General features: G+C 38.9%; 1 protein-coding gene and 1 pseudogene across 6 annotated transcripts in view; one reads left to right on the top strand and one right to left on the bottom strand.

Annotated features, from left to right (window-relative positions):
• LOC150094432 (protein alan shepard-like) overlaps positions 1 to 16331 on the top strand; it is a 725446-nt gene that overhangs the window by 44443 nt on the left and 664672 nt on the right. The window lies entirely within an intron of this gene.
• LOC150094434 (histone H2B-like) lies at positions 8885 to 9248 on the bottom strand (annotated as a pseudogene).

Here is a 16331-nt window from a genome sequence, read left to right as displayed (position 1 = left end):
CTTACTGGCTTTTCATAGGTTGCTTGGTTATGAACAAATTTTTTTATGCTATTACTAGATCCAGACTTCTCAGATCCTTGGTACCTTTCATCATATACTGCTTTAGGTAATTATTGCTCAGTCAATGATAAATTCCATTTCCTTCCACCCTTGTGTCCTTTCCTTCTTTTAGTCTGTGTTCCCAGAATTGAAGTTCTTTATAATAATTGTTCATCCTCCACTCATTGAATGTATTTGCTGATACATATCATCCACATAATTCTTTTCATCTTCTAGTGGCAACAAGAGTCCTGTTTTGTTCTGTTGTCCTCTTTCTCTCACTAGATGGTTTCAAATATGCTATTTTCACTGATCCTCAGCTGAACTTCTGGTACTTCCTTGGTATCATTAGATATCATCAACATCATCCCTCCCCCCATCCTATTCTCCCTATCCTCCCTGAAAATACTATATTCTTATATTCTATCTCACTAACAATATCATCTTTTAAGATGAGAAGCCAAACGGCTATTTGTTTCTGGCGAGGTTGATATAAGTTAAGGGGATAAAAATCCCTTATTGTTTTTCAGCCAGTAAGCGAAACTAAGATCGAAAACTACGATCTGTAACGTTTCATGCCGACGAACTGTCAGCGTATCCAAGTCCAAGCGTAAGTGACCACTTGGTAGTGCCACACCACGGCAACTCGTTGCAAAGTGGAGCAAGATCCCTCACTGTTCTTGATATTTTCTCATAATGTAAAACACACAGCTCTTAAGAGATGTAGTACTGTTTTACATTATGAGGAGAGGTCACTACCCAGACCGGTTTCAACCTTTTTTGAGGTCTCATCAGTGAGTAGCTAGACCTAGAATATCAGAGTTTAAGTGAAGAAAACTTACATACTTTTGCTATACGATTGACCGAAAGATGTGTCACTATATCCTCATAATGTAAAACAGTACTACATCTCTTAAGAGCTGTGTGTTTTACATTATGAGAAAATATCAAGAACAGTGAGGGAGCTTGCTCCACCTTTGCAACGAGTTGCCGTGGTGTGGCACTACCAAGTGGTCACTTACGCTTGGACTTGGATACGCTGACAGTTCGTCGGCATGAAACGTTACAGATCGTAGTTTTCGATCTTAGTTTCGCTTACTGGCTGAAAAACAATAAGGGATTTTTATCCCCTTAACTAATATCATCTTTTGTCAGCCATGTCTTCCTAATGCCAATAGCTTTTGGCCATGAAGAACTAGCCAATGCTAAAATCTCTTTCCCTTGTTCCAAATGCACCTTGCATTATTGCACATAAAGTGCAATAGCACCCATACAGCTATCCTTATGCTTTATGTAACTATCCCATTCTGGTTTGTTTACCTTTAACTATCCATAATTATCTCTTTGAATGACTCCAGAGATACTGATTGGTCTGTAATTTGTTGCTTCTGTCCTAATTCTATGCTTGCATAATGAAATTATTTTTCATTGCCTAATGAAAATGAAATTGTGGCTCATTGGTCCAGGGATATGATTCTTGCTTTGGATGCAAGAGGTCCCAGGTTCATATCCCAGACGGAGACCCACATAGTTTTCTTTAATAGGTTGTTGAGAAGGATAATAATGTGACAGGAAAGGTAGTCAGTGAGTTGCCTAGGATCACAGTGATGAAATGAGGCAGTGAGCAAGGATTATGAATGATATGTTAGCAGAAATGTGTGAAGAGAAAGGAGTGCAATTAATGTGTGGAATGAGTTTAAAGGATGAATTGACCTGTATAAGAGTGATAGTCTCCATTTAAATGGTTTTGGTGTGAGTCATTTGTAGGGACTGCTGCTGCTGGAAGGGAGAGTAACGAGTGCAGAGAATGAATCAGAGTTGAGTAGGAAGCAGTGTGAAAGAGTGGGAGAGTAAAGATGGAGAGCGAGAGAGAGATTGAAGTGGTGCTCATGAATGGGCAAGTGGTTAGCATGAGTGTAGAGAATGAGAGAATAAGTATGCAAGGGAAATGGAGAGGTACAAGGGATGTACAAGGGAACACAACATGAGAAGAGTTGATGCTCTTTGAGCATCAAAACTGATATATCAACTGATATAACATTCTCAGCATAAAGATTAAATAGCAATGGATGAAAGCATGCACTTATTTCAAATACTTATTATTTCTGTCTCTTCTCTGCTGTCTCCATTTCTTCCTCAATGAGTTTTTTAATAATTAAAAATAAGTTTTCTGAAGCCTTTTATTCCCCAAAAAGAGTAAGTAAGCCTCTTTTAGCCTTAACTAACTTTCAGGTGGGCAGCCATTCTCCATCCTTCACTTACAGTGAGTTGAGGATAACAGTGAACCAAGACTTTTTTTTTTTTTTGAGGTGGGGGAGTAAAGGTGGTTGGTTGATTTGGATTTACAGCCCAAGCAACTTAGGCTATGGTACTAGCATAGTATAGCATATTAATGCTAGTGTATTAATTGTAAGTGTCCTGATAGCTGGTTTGCCTGTTCTGCAGAATGAAAAACCTGAGTTTCTGAGAGGAAAAACTATGCCACCACCATATGAGACCAACTGACACACCTCCGGTTGAAACAACCTGATAAAGATTCTTAGCATCCTAGATGAGATTTGAATCTAGGTTTTTCCAGCCAAAGGAAATTGTCAAAATTGTCTGAGTTATAGACACTTGAGAGAGAGAGTATTTTTTTTTTTTTAAATGTTCGGCTCATATACGAGAGGGTGGCTGGTCGGCCTATAGTGCATTAGTACCATATATGAGTAGTGGGTTGGGAAAGGAAAAATTTATTTATTTACATTTGATTTAAAAGCCTGTATGTTGTATTCCTTGGGAAATACATCAGGGAGAAGACTGTTCCACAGTACAGCAGTATCAGGGATGAAGGAGGAGGAAAAGAAACTTGTTCTGTGGGTTTCAAGGTGTACCGTGAAAGGATGTTGGGCATCAGCTGTATGTATTCCAATGGGCTTAGTACAGATTTGGGGAGTTATTGATGCTATTTCAGATGAACATTTCCCATGGAAATATTTATAGAATATACAAGTTTCCTAGACCCAACATCTTGTGAGAGTAAGGGGAGCAAGTTGGTAAGAGATGGGTCATTTATCAGTCTAAATGCTCTCCTCTGTATTGAGTCAAGCATTTTGAGGGAGCTTTTAGGAGCCCCACTCCAAATGTGAGAGCAGTATTCAATAGCTGGACAGATTTGTGATTTGTATAAAGTTAACAGCTGTTTAGAGGTGAAGTAACGTCTTGAGCAAACGAGAAAACCTAGTTTTTTGGAAGCTGAGGATGCAATGGTTGTGATGTGTTTATGCCAGGAGAGGCTTGATGTCAGGTAATTTCAAGAAGAGAAGTCTCATCTTGTCTAGGAAGCTGAGTGTTATCAAAAATAATGCTGGGGGGAAAATGGTTCTTTTTTGTGAGAAATAAGACAGAACTGGGTTTTACTAGCATTGAGGAGGTTATCTGAGCCCCATTGGATGGCTTGGAGGTCAGAATTAAGGGCAGTGGTGGTTGGTGCTCTGTGGGTTGAAGTGAGTTGTGTAGAGTAGGGTTTGTCAAATGAAAGGGAGGAGTGCAATGTGCTGTCGTCTGCAAAACTGTGTATTGGGTTGAGGTCAACTGAAGTAGGTCATTGATATACAGACGGAAGAGGGTCAGTGAGTGAACTGAACCTTTTGGGAACCCCAGCATTAGCTAGATGGTGAGAGGATAGGGAGCTGTCTACCATCACACATAGTGTACATCCAGACAGGAAGCAGGCATTTCATCTGCAGAAGTCCTGAGACAGTCCAAATGATGGGAGTTTGCTTAGTATGCCTTTGTGTCGGATCCGTTCAAAGGCTTTGGAGATATCAAGTGCAACTACTTGGGATTTGCCAAATTTCTCCATGGCATTTGTCCAGCGATGGGTGATGTGTGAGAGTAGCTCTCCTGTTGATCAGCATTGACGGAATCCGTACTGGTGGTCTCTTAATAATTGGGTACCTTCAAGGTAGAATAGGAGCTGAGAGTTGATGGTTTTCTCCATCACTTTGGATAGGACTGAAGTGAGTGAGATAGGGCAGTAGTTAGATGGCAGTGATTTGTCACCCTTTTTAGGAATGGGTTGAATATAGGCCAGTTTCCAGGCTTGTTGGTTGAGTGGTAGTGCCTCTGCTACTAATGGCTCAGTTAAGTAAGTTTGAGCGCGGTTAGCAGTTGGAAGAGGACCAATCGTTCAATGCTGTTGGCACACTCTCCCTTGACGAGTCTTTGGACTCCCTGGAGATGTCAAATAACATATATATATATATATATCAGTGGAGTGAGAGTATGTACAGACAGCATAGGATAAGAGTCAGTTCTGGTGCACAGATCTTCAAGATAATTGGAGGAATGCCATCAGGGCCAGGAGACTTTTTTGTGTCTAATTTAGACAACAGGTTTGTTTTAATTTTTTTTCCACTTGGTTAGACTATAATAAATTTAGTTTAATCCTTTATCCAAGTGTAAGCAGACAAAGTTTGCGCTTGAAGTATCTTCGGAACTGAGGCAACTTGTATAGGTATATATGACTTTTCCATTACTTCCACCTTATTATCACCACCTCTGGGTCTGGATCCCACTGACGAGACCTCAATAAAGGTCCTGGTCTGGGTAGTGACCCTTCCCTTAATGCATAGCATTATACATGTCCGCAAGGAGATGTGCTTTGCCTCAGTCCTGAAGATACTTCAGGCACAAACTTTGTTTGCATACACTTGGATAAAGGATTAAACTAAATTTATTATAAGTTTATGATCTCTTTTTTTGGCAAAAGGATACAGGAGGCATTGTATGTTGGGCAGTTGGAATGACTGGAGGGCATTTGTCATTGTCAGTTATGTGTGCATTAGAGGCGAAGTGTGAAGCCTGGAGGTTAGCTTTTTCTGTTGGTGATGTTGCAATTGAGCCATCTGGGTATGATAGTCCAAGTGCATATAATAGATAACTGCTATCATCTTGTGGTTTTAAGCCCTTTGATTCCAGTATAATTTTTTTTTTATTATCATGATGTCTTTCTCATCAAGATCAATGTTTTGCAGAATTTTTATTAGTTTAGAATTGAATTTGTTAAAGTTTTTTGTGATCTATAAAGCATATGTAAATGTCATATTGCATTTCTGTATTTCTTTCTGTTATGATTAAAAAGCTAAATATAGTTTACCTTTGCTATTCCTTTCTTGCAGAGAGAGAGAGAGAGATTGAGTCTTTTGCATTTACTCCATATTCTTAGATCATCATCATCAAATTCCTGGTATGTACCCTCAAGGGGCGTACCGGATATGATAGTACTACATGAAAAACTTGCATCATTACTAATTTCATATGTACAATTTTTCTCCAAATCAATCGGTTATCTGTCAAGACTTCAACATTATCAGATCTTATATTTTTGTCTTCTAAGGCACTTTTTACTGTATCAGTTTTACTTATACTTGGTCTTCCTATGGGTCTTTTTCCTGCCAACCTGGCAAAGAACACTTGTTTTGCTAATCTTTCCTTTCCCATTCTGTTTAAGTGACCATACCACCTGAGATCAGCTCTGCTAATACATTCCTGGATGCTAACAATATTAAGTTCTTTCCTAATATATTGTTTTTAATGTGACATTGCCACTGATGCCATCTATTCACCCCTCTAATCTTTCTCAGGACTCGCATATCTGTGGTCTCTAGTCTTTGGTCAAGTGTTTTATTTCTAATCCGGCTCTCAGATCCATAAGTTAAAATTAGTTAGAACTGTCTTGTATACAGCTAATTTAGTGATTTGACTAATTTTTCTCTTATTCCATATAAATTTATTCATTTGATTTCCTACTGTACCAGCTTTATTGATTCTGTTGTCTATTTCCATATTTAATTTACTGTCTTCACTAAAAATCTTGCCTAAGTAGCTGAAATGTTTTACTTGTTCTATAGGTTCTCCATGCACAATGCAGTTGATATTTTCAGTGCTTCTGCCTATTTTCATTGTCTTTGTCTTGTTATTGCTGACGTTCATACCAAATCTATTACAAGAGTTATTCAATTTAGTCAGGGAATCTTGCAGACTTGTAGCGGATTTATTTAGAAGTATAACATCGTCCGCATAAACCAAAGAGCTGACATTAACATCTCCAATTTTGATATCAAGTTTAATACCACTTTCCTTCATAATGTGATCCATATAGATAATGAATAAGAGAGGGGATAATGTACATCCTTGTCTGACATCAGATTTAACATTAAACCATCTTCCTGTAGTTCGTTCAATTTTAACTGCTGAATTACAACTCAAATAAAGGCTAACTATTGCTTGATGTAATACCCCATTGACACCATATAACTATATGGCTGCTCTCTTAGCACCTTGTCATATGACTTTTCCAGATCTACGAAACGTAAATACAGATCTGGAAAAGTCGTGGAATAATCGTGGGAATATATCAAAGATATATTCCCACGATTTCTCAACTATTTGTCATGAAGTGAAAATCTGATCCTTACAGCTTCTATTTGACTTGGATCTAGCTTGTTCTTCACCAAGCTTCCCTTCTCAACCATTTCTCAAGTATACTTGCATAAATCTTACCAGAAACACTCAGTAGAGAAATACCTCTGTAATTCTCACATTCAGTTTTACTTCCCTTTTTATGTATGGGTACTGTGAGAGCTCTACTCTAATCATCTGGAATTTGTCCCTATGTCCATGCCTTCTGAACTATGCAGTGTAGCCACTGTAAAACTTTTATACCACTATACTTGAGCATTTCTGGTAGAATATCATCTACTTCAGCTGCCTTTCCATATTTCACTCTTTTGATTGTTTTTTTCTACTTCAAGTATGGATATGTATTCCTGATTGCATGTCTGTTGAGTGTTTTTTTACAACTTTGATGTCATCACTGCTTCTTTCATTTAGCAATTTTTCGAAGTAATTACTCCATGCATCAACGATATCTTTTTCACCAGTTTTCATGTCACCTTTATCAGCTCTAATTCTTTTTACAGCACTCTTTCCTCCATTCCTGAGCTTTTACAACAGCCTTCAGAACTTGCTATCTTCTTGATATTTTTTAGTTTCTATGTTCTTACCAAAGTCTTCCTATGACTTTTGTTTAGCTAGTTTTACACAGTGTTTAGCTTTCTTACATTTGTCTCTGTATTCTGTAAGAGTAAAAGCTGACTTATTTGCCAGGAACTTTTGATGTGCTTTCTTCTTTTCCTTCACTGCCTCTTTACCTTCCTGTGTCCACCAGGGAGTTCTGATTTTTTTATCTTTGCACACAACGTCACCACATGCCTCTCTGGCAGAATCAATCAATGTTTCCTTCAGAGTTTGCCACTGAATCTCCAAGGTTTGATTCCTGTTCTCAAACTCTTTCATTTTCTTTTCATTAATATTTCTGTATTTTAGTCTACAGTTTACATCTGAGAGCTGCTCAACTTTTATTCGCTTTAAAACTTTCTTATATGTTATTCTTTTCAATATGAAATTCAATTTTATCCTGCTCAAGACTAAATGGTGATCATTTCCAATTTCAAATCCTCTGTACACTCAAGTGTCCTGCACCAGTGGAAAAACATCACTATCAACATTGTTAATGAGACTTTTCTTATTCATTGCCCCTTCTCTCCATGTAAATTTGTGCACATTTGTATGTTGGAACATTGTGTTAGTAATAACCACTGCATCTGAGCAGAAATCCAACAGGTATTTACCATTATTATTATTTTTGCTCTTTTCTCCAAATTTTTCCAAAATATTTTTATATGTCTGACAATCATCCCCAACAAGGACCAACTTTTCCTTTTTCATTGTGGCAGTTGCTTTTTCTAAAGCCTCAAAAAATTCCTCCACTTCTACCTTCGTAGAACCTTCTGTGGGAGCATAGGCACAAATAAGTCTCATTGTCCAATTCCCCATTCTGATATTTGCCCACATCACTCTACTTGAGACTGCCTGCCATTCAAGAAGATTAGCGTCGTATTTTGTGTTGAATACTATGGCTACTCCTTCTTTTCCTTGATTGTTATTGGCTGAATATAACATTTTGTATTTATTGCTCAGAAAGATGTCACCAGTTTTTGTCTGTTTTTTTTTTGTTTCAGTTACCCCTATTATGTCAATCTGATACTTATCCAATTGCTCAGCTAGTTCCATTTCTTTGCCATTCAGGCTTCTTATGTTGATAGTACTGATCTTGAACTCTGGTGTCGAGTTGGGGTGTGTTTTTGGATTTGTTCCAGTAGTTGACTTTTTGCTGTTTAACCTGGTTCCTTGGTGAAAACAACAAGGGGCCTTGTTTAACCGACCGATGCCCCAGCCGGCATTAAATTCTGTCATGTTGTATCATCATTTTTTATTTTGGTTTATGCCAGTAAGAATACAATTTGGTTGGCTAAGTCCTAAATTTCCAGCCCATTCTTGTTTGTTCAGTATCTAGGTAGATACCCTAACAGGATGCACCAGAAGAAGGTGAGGATTCGATATTAGGTGAGAAGCTCTGGTCAGTTCTCCGCATTCCTTTAAAGGCGATGTGTAGGTCTCCTCTCAGTTATACAGCTTTGAACTTTAAGCACCTCGATTATTATTATTATGATTACGTGACACCTCGAGGAATTCCAAAGACTCATCGAGGGAGGGCAACTACTCTACAACTCTCCATCTCTACCAACAATCCTCTAACTACAGCGAACCACATCATCTACACCAACGGCACCTACTGCCCACCACTAGTATTTTCAAAGACAATCACAAACATCCATTCCCATGGTGAGATTTGAATCTGCAGCATTTTGGCTGGAGAGCGGATGTATTAACCACTTGGCCAACCAGGCCGTCAAAATAAACTGAAAAGGGCTTTTTTTTTTCAAAAGCTGCAGACTTATTAGGCATTGGTATACTTGGTCATAGACTTCGTTCCTTCTGAGACTGCGTACTTTGCAAGTTCACCTGGCAACAAAAAACGAATAGCAGTTTGAATTTCCCGACTTGTGATAGTTGAACGGTTGTTGTAACGAGAAAGATGGGAGGTCTCAGCAGCAATATGTTCAAAAATGTCATTGACAAAACTGTTTATGATAGAGATAGCTTTGTATCACAAAACTTAACACCAGTATCTGGATGGACATGTTTTAAAACCTTGTAGATGTAAATACTGAAACTCTTCTTCCTCCTCTTCTTTTTCTTCTTGTCTCCAACACAACCTTGTTAGCTTTCTTAACAGCTTTTCCATTTGGCTGAGGTGGCATCTTCGATAGGAACAGCTCTAAAGTTATACTTCACGATCGAATGGCAGGATGACTTTTAAGATTAAGAAATCAGGCTTATTATTCTGAAATCTATATCTGTCATTTGTGGCTTTTCAGTATGGTGATGAAAGCTAAAGCATAATCAGTCAGTCTTGGAGGATTATGTCTGTATTATATATATGATTCGGTTAGTCTGTCAAATAGTCTGTCTTTATAAGCCTATGATTCAGCCACATGCTGACTATTGTGCACAGACTTGTCACTTGCATTTCTAGGGCTAGGAGGTGGTGGAGAGGATTCAGAGATGAGTGACCAAGCTCATGACAGGTCTATAGAATGTTCTCTACGAGGATAGATTTGAAGGTGTGTGCATTGCAGAGTTTAGCCGAGAGGTGGAGGAGAGGGGATATGATAGAGACTTATAAATTACTGAAGGGATTCTGTAAGATTGACAAAGAAAAAATTTTCAGTACATGTGGAGTAGAGGGAAAACAAGGAATCACACTTGGAAGTTGTCTAAGATTGTTGTTAGTAAGGGTGTACAGACTAGGTTCTTTACTTTGAGAGGATGAATGAATGGAATGGATTACCAGAGGTGGTTGTGAGCACCCAATAGTAAATAAGTTTAAAGAGATGTGTGATAGGTATTGTGTGAGTCTCCTGCAGTGTCTTTTCACTCCATGGAGCACCATATAAATAATAATAATAAAATATCCATGCCGTTTTTGTTCAGTCATTTCATGCAACCAAAATTGGTTGGCCTTTCTAGTGTTAGGATATAGATTTTTTTTTCCCCATATTTTTATCTTTTCTGTCATGTTTGCGACTTTCATGCAAGAGGTCAGCACTTTTAAATAGTACTGTCATTTCTTTTACGTAGGCTGTTCAATAAGTAATAAGACTAATTTTACTGTCGCGAAACCACTCATCACAATATTAATTTCTTTGGAATAAAGAAATGTTGCTGTCTGTATTAACAAAAGAGGTTGATAGATGGCGTATATGGGCCGATGTGCCAGAGTGTCACGTGACTAAACGCAAGTTTGTTTCGGCGCGCCTACGAGCGATTAAATTTTGTGTGCGTTTGCAAAAATCGGCATCGGACAAGCTTAAGAAGTTGTCGCCTTCTTGTTCCAGTCTTTCTTTCCATTCTGTGCACACATCCACTCGATGCTGCATTTGCTCCGGTGTCAAGAGTTTGGGAATCCATCGGGCGCAAACATGTTTCAGTTCCAAATGAGTGAACACTTCCCACAGAAATATTCAGGACAACATGCAGCTGGCATACTGTAATTCTGTGATCCTCCTTGATGATAATCACTGCTGTGTTGATCATTGTCTCTGTGATGGACGTTGAAGGTCTTCCCTCACGTTCAAGATCTTCCACATTTTGCCTTCCTTCCTTCCTTAAAAGTATTATGCCAGCGAAAAACATTTGCCCTCGACATTGCTTCATCGTGGAAAGCTTCGTGTATCATGTTAAAAGTGTCCGATGCTGATTTTTGCAAACGCATGCAAAATTTAATCACATAACGCTGTTCCAAGGACACTTCTGTTTCAAAGACTGGTCGAGGTTCGTAGACGCGCCGAAACAAGCTTGCATTTAGTCACGTGACACTCAGGCACATCAGCCCATATATGCCATCTATCAACCTCTTTTGTTAATACAGACAGCAACATTTCCTTATTCCAAAGAAATTAATATTACGATGAGTGGTTTCGCGACAGTAAAATTAGTCTTATTACTTATTGAACAGCCCTCGTACTTGTCATATGGTAGGTTTTTACTTGTCATGTGTGGCATTGGTGGTAGTTGTGTCTAGTGAGAGAATTAAGCAGTAGGGAGAGATGGTGCGATGCTTCAGATTATTATTATAACATTACACCTCCTAGTAGTCCAAGGACTCATTATGGGAGGGCACTCGACTCCACTCCATTATAAGCATCACACCATCTCTCACTACACACAACTACCACCAATGCCATCTGCTGCCCATCACCACCACCACCACAACAGATTTTTTTGTCTGTAAATTGCATGCATTCTCATGGTTGATTTGCCTGTAAGCAAGATAAAATACCAGAGTTTCTTGGAGAAAAAACCCTACTAAATCCTGATAAGATCAGCTATCTCACCTTCAACTGAAAAAGTCCATATAAAGCTTCCTCTCGTCACGATGAACGCAAGCTTTTCCAATGAAAGGGTGCTGTACTATCAAGGATTTGACCTAGAGAGAGAGAGTTATGGGAATGATAGAAGAGGAGAGAATGGAAACAGTATGAGAGAGGGAATGAGAAGAATGTGAGGGAGCACTGGAACCAGGGATAGAATGATGTCAGGAAGGCAGGTAAGTAGGGGAGCACAGAAAGAAAATGTTAAAGGATAGAGAGAGTGAGGGATGCATGGGAACAATCAAGGAACAGGGAGGTAAGAGGTGTAATATATGGAGACTCAATGATCCGTGGTGTGCAAGATAGGATGCGTGAGGAGTGTTTGTCTGGAGGAATGATAGAAAATGTGGCTATGGCAATTAAGAGGGGTGAAAGGGTGGATGAGATGATTGTGATGGTAGGAACAAATGACTTCAGGGGTAACGTAAATTGGGCAACGAGAGATGTGAGATTCTTGCTTGAGGTTGTATGAAAGAAGACGCAGAGAGGAAAGATAGTGTGCGTGTTGCCTAGGTATGATAGTGACGAGCTGAGCAGAAGAGCGGTGATATTGAATAACATAATAGCGAGAATGTGTGACAAGAGAGGACTGGAATATGTGGATGTTTGGAGGACGTTTGAGGACAGAGAGGAGTTGTGTGCGAGTGAGAGATCGCTTGCATTTGAATGAGGAAGGAAGTAGGCATCTGGAGAGATTGCTGTTCTGAACGAGTCAGTGTGTCAATGCAGGGAAACTAGAATGCCCAAGGTTGATGGTAGCAGGAGTGGCCTCTTGTGGGAATGGATACTTGGAAGAAGGGGGGATAACATCAGGTAACACTAAGCCCAGTGGAGTAGTCTAGAGGGGATAATGGTATAGAAACAGTGGCATTTTTATGCTTTTATACTAATACAGGAGTATCCGGAATAAAGGAGAGGAATTGGTGGCGCTGATAGCATCAGCCTGGCCAAAGATTATTGGGATCACTGAGACGTGGTTGACAGAAGAGGATATAATAACAGGAATAGAAGTAGCAGGGTACAGCATTTTTTTGGCAGGATAGGAAGGGAAAGCGTTGTGGTGGAGTACTGCTTATGATAAGTGACGACTTATGTCCTCTAAGAGTGGAGGTTTTGGAAGGCAGTGATGACACTAATGATTTTGAAAGCATATGGTGTGAGGTAGAGATGGGCAGGAAGGGATATTTAATGGGGTGTTGCTACAAACCAAAGAGCACAGAGGATGGGGACCAGGAGATGTTTAGATAGTTGAGCTTGGCAAGTGCAAGAAGAATGATTGTTATAAGATGATTTTAACTACAGCAGTATGAATTGAGGAGAGGAAGATGCAGCATGTATCAATAAGGGAATGGAATTTCTAGAATTCTTGAGTGACAAATGTCTTAGGCAACATGTAAAAGAGGGAACAAGAGTTCAACAGTTTTGGATTTGGTCATAGCATCAGAAGAGTTGATAATAACTGAGATGACATCTCTCCCACCAGTTGGAGAGAGTGACCATGTGGTTTTGACTTGGAAGATGAATAGACATGCAGGAATATCAGAGACGCAAAGAGAACATACGTGGAATTATAAGGCAGGTGATTATAATAGTCTTAGACATCAACTTGAGGAAGTTTCATGGAGTGAGAAATTGGAAGGCCGGGATATCATTAGTGCTTAGGAAATTGTGAAGGAATATTTGTTAGCAGCAATAGTAAGCTGTATTCCACAAGTGAAGAAGAAGACACAATTTGGTGTAAAGTGGATGATAAGGAGACAGGTTAAGAGCAGATGTATGAAGAATATAAGACACAGGCCAAGAGAGTGACTAGTATGGTAAGGAAGGTGAAACTGGAATATGAGAAGAGATTGGCCCTAAGATCCAAATAAAATTCTAGGGAATTTTTTAGCTGTGTGGCCAGTAGGAGAAGAAATTATTGTGGGATGAAAATGGGAATTGAGTGACTGATTCAGAGGACATAGTGGAATTGTTCAATGAACACTTTATTGGTGTATTTTATCCTGGAGGAGTAAATTTTAATACTATAGGGATATGGCCAGTTTGTGGTTTAGAGGTACAGGAGGAGAGCATGTTCCAAATACTGAATACTCTGGATATCAGTAAAGCTGTGGGACTGGTTGGTATTTCACCACAAGTTTTGAGAGTATGTGCTAAAGAACTGACAGCTCCTTTGACTTGGATTTTCAATGAAAGTATGGCTACAGGAAAGGTGCTCAGGAAATGGAAGGAAGGTAAGATAGTGCCATTGCATAAGGGTGGTAGCAGACTGGAAGTGTCTAATTAAATGCCAGTTTGTGTGTCATCAGTAGTTGTTAAGATCTTGGAGAAATTAGCTAGGGACTGTATACAGCATTGGCAGATGAGGGTAATGTTATCTGTGAGAGTCTACATGGATTTGTGAAGGGGCGCTCTTGTTTTAGTAATATGCTTGCCTTTTATAATAAAGTGACAAGAGCAGTAGATGAGGGAAAGGCATATACTGCCATTTTCTTGGATTTAGCAAAGGCATTTGACAGGGTGCAACATGATAAGCTGATATTGAAGTTGCAGCACATGGGTTTGGATGTCAGGCCGGTCAACTGGATTCAGGATTGGCTGTCCGATAGGTATCAGAGAGTTGTGTATGGTGAGGCAGTTTCAAGGAGGCAGAGGGTTACAAGTGGGGTTCCACAGGGCTCAGTACTGATACCTATATTGTTTAATCTTTATATTATTGATATTGTCAGTGGATTGCAAGGGGATATTCAGTTGTTTGATGATGATGTGAAGCTGGGAAGGGTTATTAGTAATAGTGCAGATGTAGTAGCCTTGCAAGATGATTTGAATAAGCTAGACAGATCGGCAAATGAATGGGGATGTCGGTTTAATGCAGCAAAATGTAAGAACTTGAGGTTTGGGACACATCGATGGGACGCTGCATACTCTTTTGGAGGAGCTATACTGGAGGAAGTAGGGGAGATGAGATCTGGGGTTGATGATTGATAGAAACATTAAATTCAGAGGACACATTGCAAAGGTGGTGAAGGTAACACAGAGGATTGCTGCAATAATGAGAAGTATGCTGACATGCAGTGATAAATGAGTAATCATACCATTGTATAAGACCCTGATCAGACCACACTTAGACTATTGTTCTCAGGTTTGGTCCCCAGGATTTGAAGGGGATAAATTAACTGTGGAAAGGGTACAAAGGCAGATAACAAAGGTGGTTTCAGGACTATATCATGTTAGTTATGAGGATCAGCTGAGGGAATGTGGACTGCAGTTTACTTTTTTTTTTTAGTTTTTCCCAATTATCAAGATTTTTGTTTTGTCTGTATTTATGGTCATCTGTATTCTTTAGCCATATTGTTTAGTTTGGTCATTAGGTTCACCATTTTTTTTCTTTTGAGTCCACTATTATTACAGTGTCATCTGCATATTTTATGTTATTAAGGTTATAACCATTTAGGTTGACCCCTTTTTCTCCTTCCAAGGCTTGGTTAACCATATCCTCTAGGTGGATGTTAAAAAGATATGGGGAGATGGGACATCCTTGGGCTACTCCTTTACTGACGTATATTTTATCTGTTGTTATACTGTTGAATATAATTATTGTTTCTGTGAAATTATAATATTTTTCTAAGAAGTCTAGGTTATCTTCATTGATTTGTTTCTGTTTTAATATTCTTAATAAAGTTACTCTGTTCATTGAGTCGAATGCCTGTTTAAAATGGCTGTCTATAAAACAGTAATAGATATTTTTGTTATGTTCTCAGTATAATTCTGCTAGTCTTTGTATTATGAAGATCTGATCCAATGGCACAATTCTTTCTGAAGCCAGCCTTTTCTTCACTAAGAATGATCTCATATGTGCTCTTTATTCTGTTGTGTAATATTATTATTATTATGTAACACCTCCAGGGAGTCCAAAGACTCATCGAGGGAGGGCATCTACCTACAACTTTCCGTCTCTCCACCACACCACCAACCGCAACTAATTCCATTAGGCAGAAGGTTACGAGTGGTGTTCCACAGGGCTCAATGCTGGGACCTATATTGTTTAACCTTTATATCAATGACATTGTCTGTGGATTACAATGGGATATTCAGTTGTTTGCGGATGATGCGAAGCTGGGAAGAGTTATTAGTAATAGTGCAGATGTAGTAGCCCTGCAAGAGGATTTGAATAAGCTAGACAAATGGGCAAATGAATTGGGGTGTCAGTTTAATACAGCAAAATGTAAGGTCTTGAGGTTTGGGACACATCGTTGGGACGCTGCATACTCTATGAGAGGAGTTAAACTGGAGGAAGTAGGGGAGACGAGATCTGGGTTTGATGATTGATAGAGAACTGAAATTTAGGGGACATATTGCAAAGGTAGTGAAGGTAACACAGAGGATTGCTGCAATAATGAGAAGGACACTGACCTGCAGAGATAAAATTGTTATCATTCCGTTGTATTCGTAAAATAATATTGCAATTTTACAAATATGTGGTGGAAAAGCAAAGAAAAAATCTCATTGCTATTTCATGTAAATTTGGATATTCATTTTTTATTCTTATCCAGAATTTTGAATTACTCATAGAATTAAAAGTACTTTCCAGTCCTTTGTGTGGTGATAATTCAATAAGTTGAAAGGTTTCTTCATGGGGAACAGGTTGTCTCTTTGTGTTCAACAAACGGGTTCACAATCCACATATTTTGCCTCCGGGGCATCCTCGTGTTCATGATAATAATTTTCAAACATTATCTTCAAATGGGCTGCAGTAATATCTGAAACTGAATTCTGTGAACAGAAATCACCTGCTTCCATAATATAATCTGAGTACGACTGAAACATTTCATTATTTCTTTCAGCGATCATATTAAGCCAGAGTTTAAGTTTCTTTTTGAATGATTCAATCTTGTTCCAAACATTAAATGA

Source organism: Typopeltis vanoorti, chromosome 22 (genome assembly GCF_054136105.1).
Source record: "Typopeltis vanoorti isolate ZY-2024b chromosome 22, IOZ_Tvanoo_1.0, whole genome shotgun sequence".
Taxonomy (NCBI): Eukaryota; Metazoa; Arthropoda; class Arachnida; order Uropygi; family Thelyphonidae; genus Typopeltis; species Typopeltis vanoorti.
Note: the sequence above shows the minus strand (reverse complement) of the source record. Positions and strands in the feature narration are given on the sequence as shown.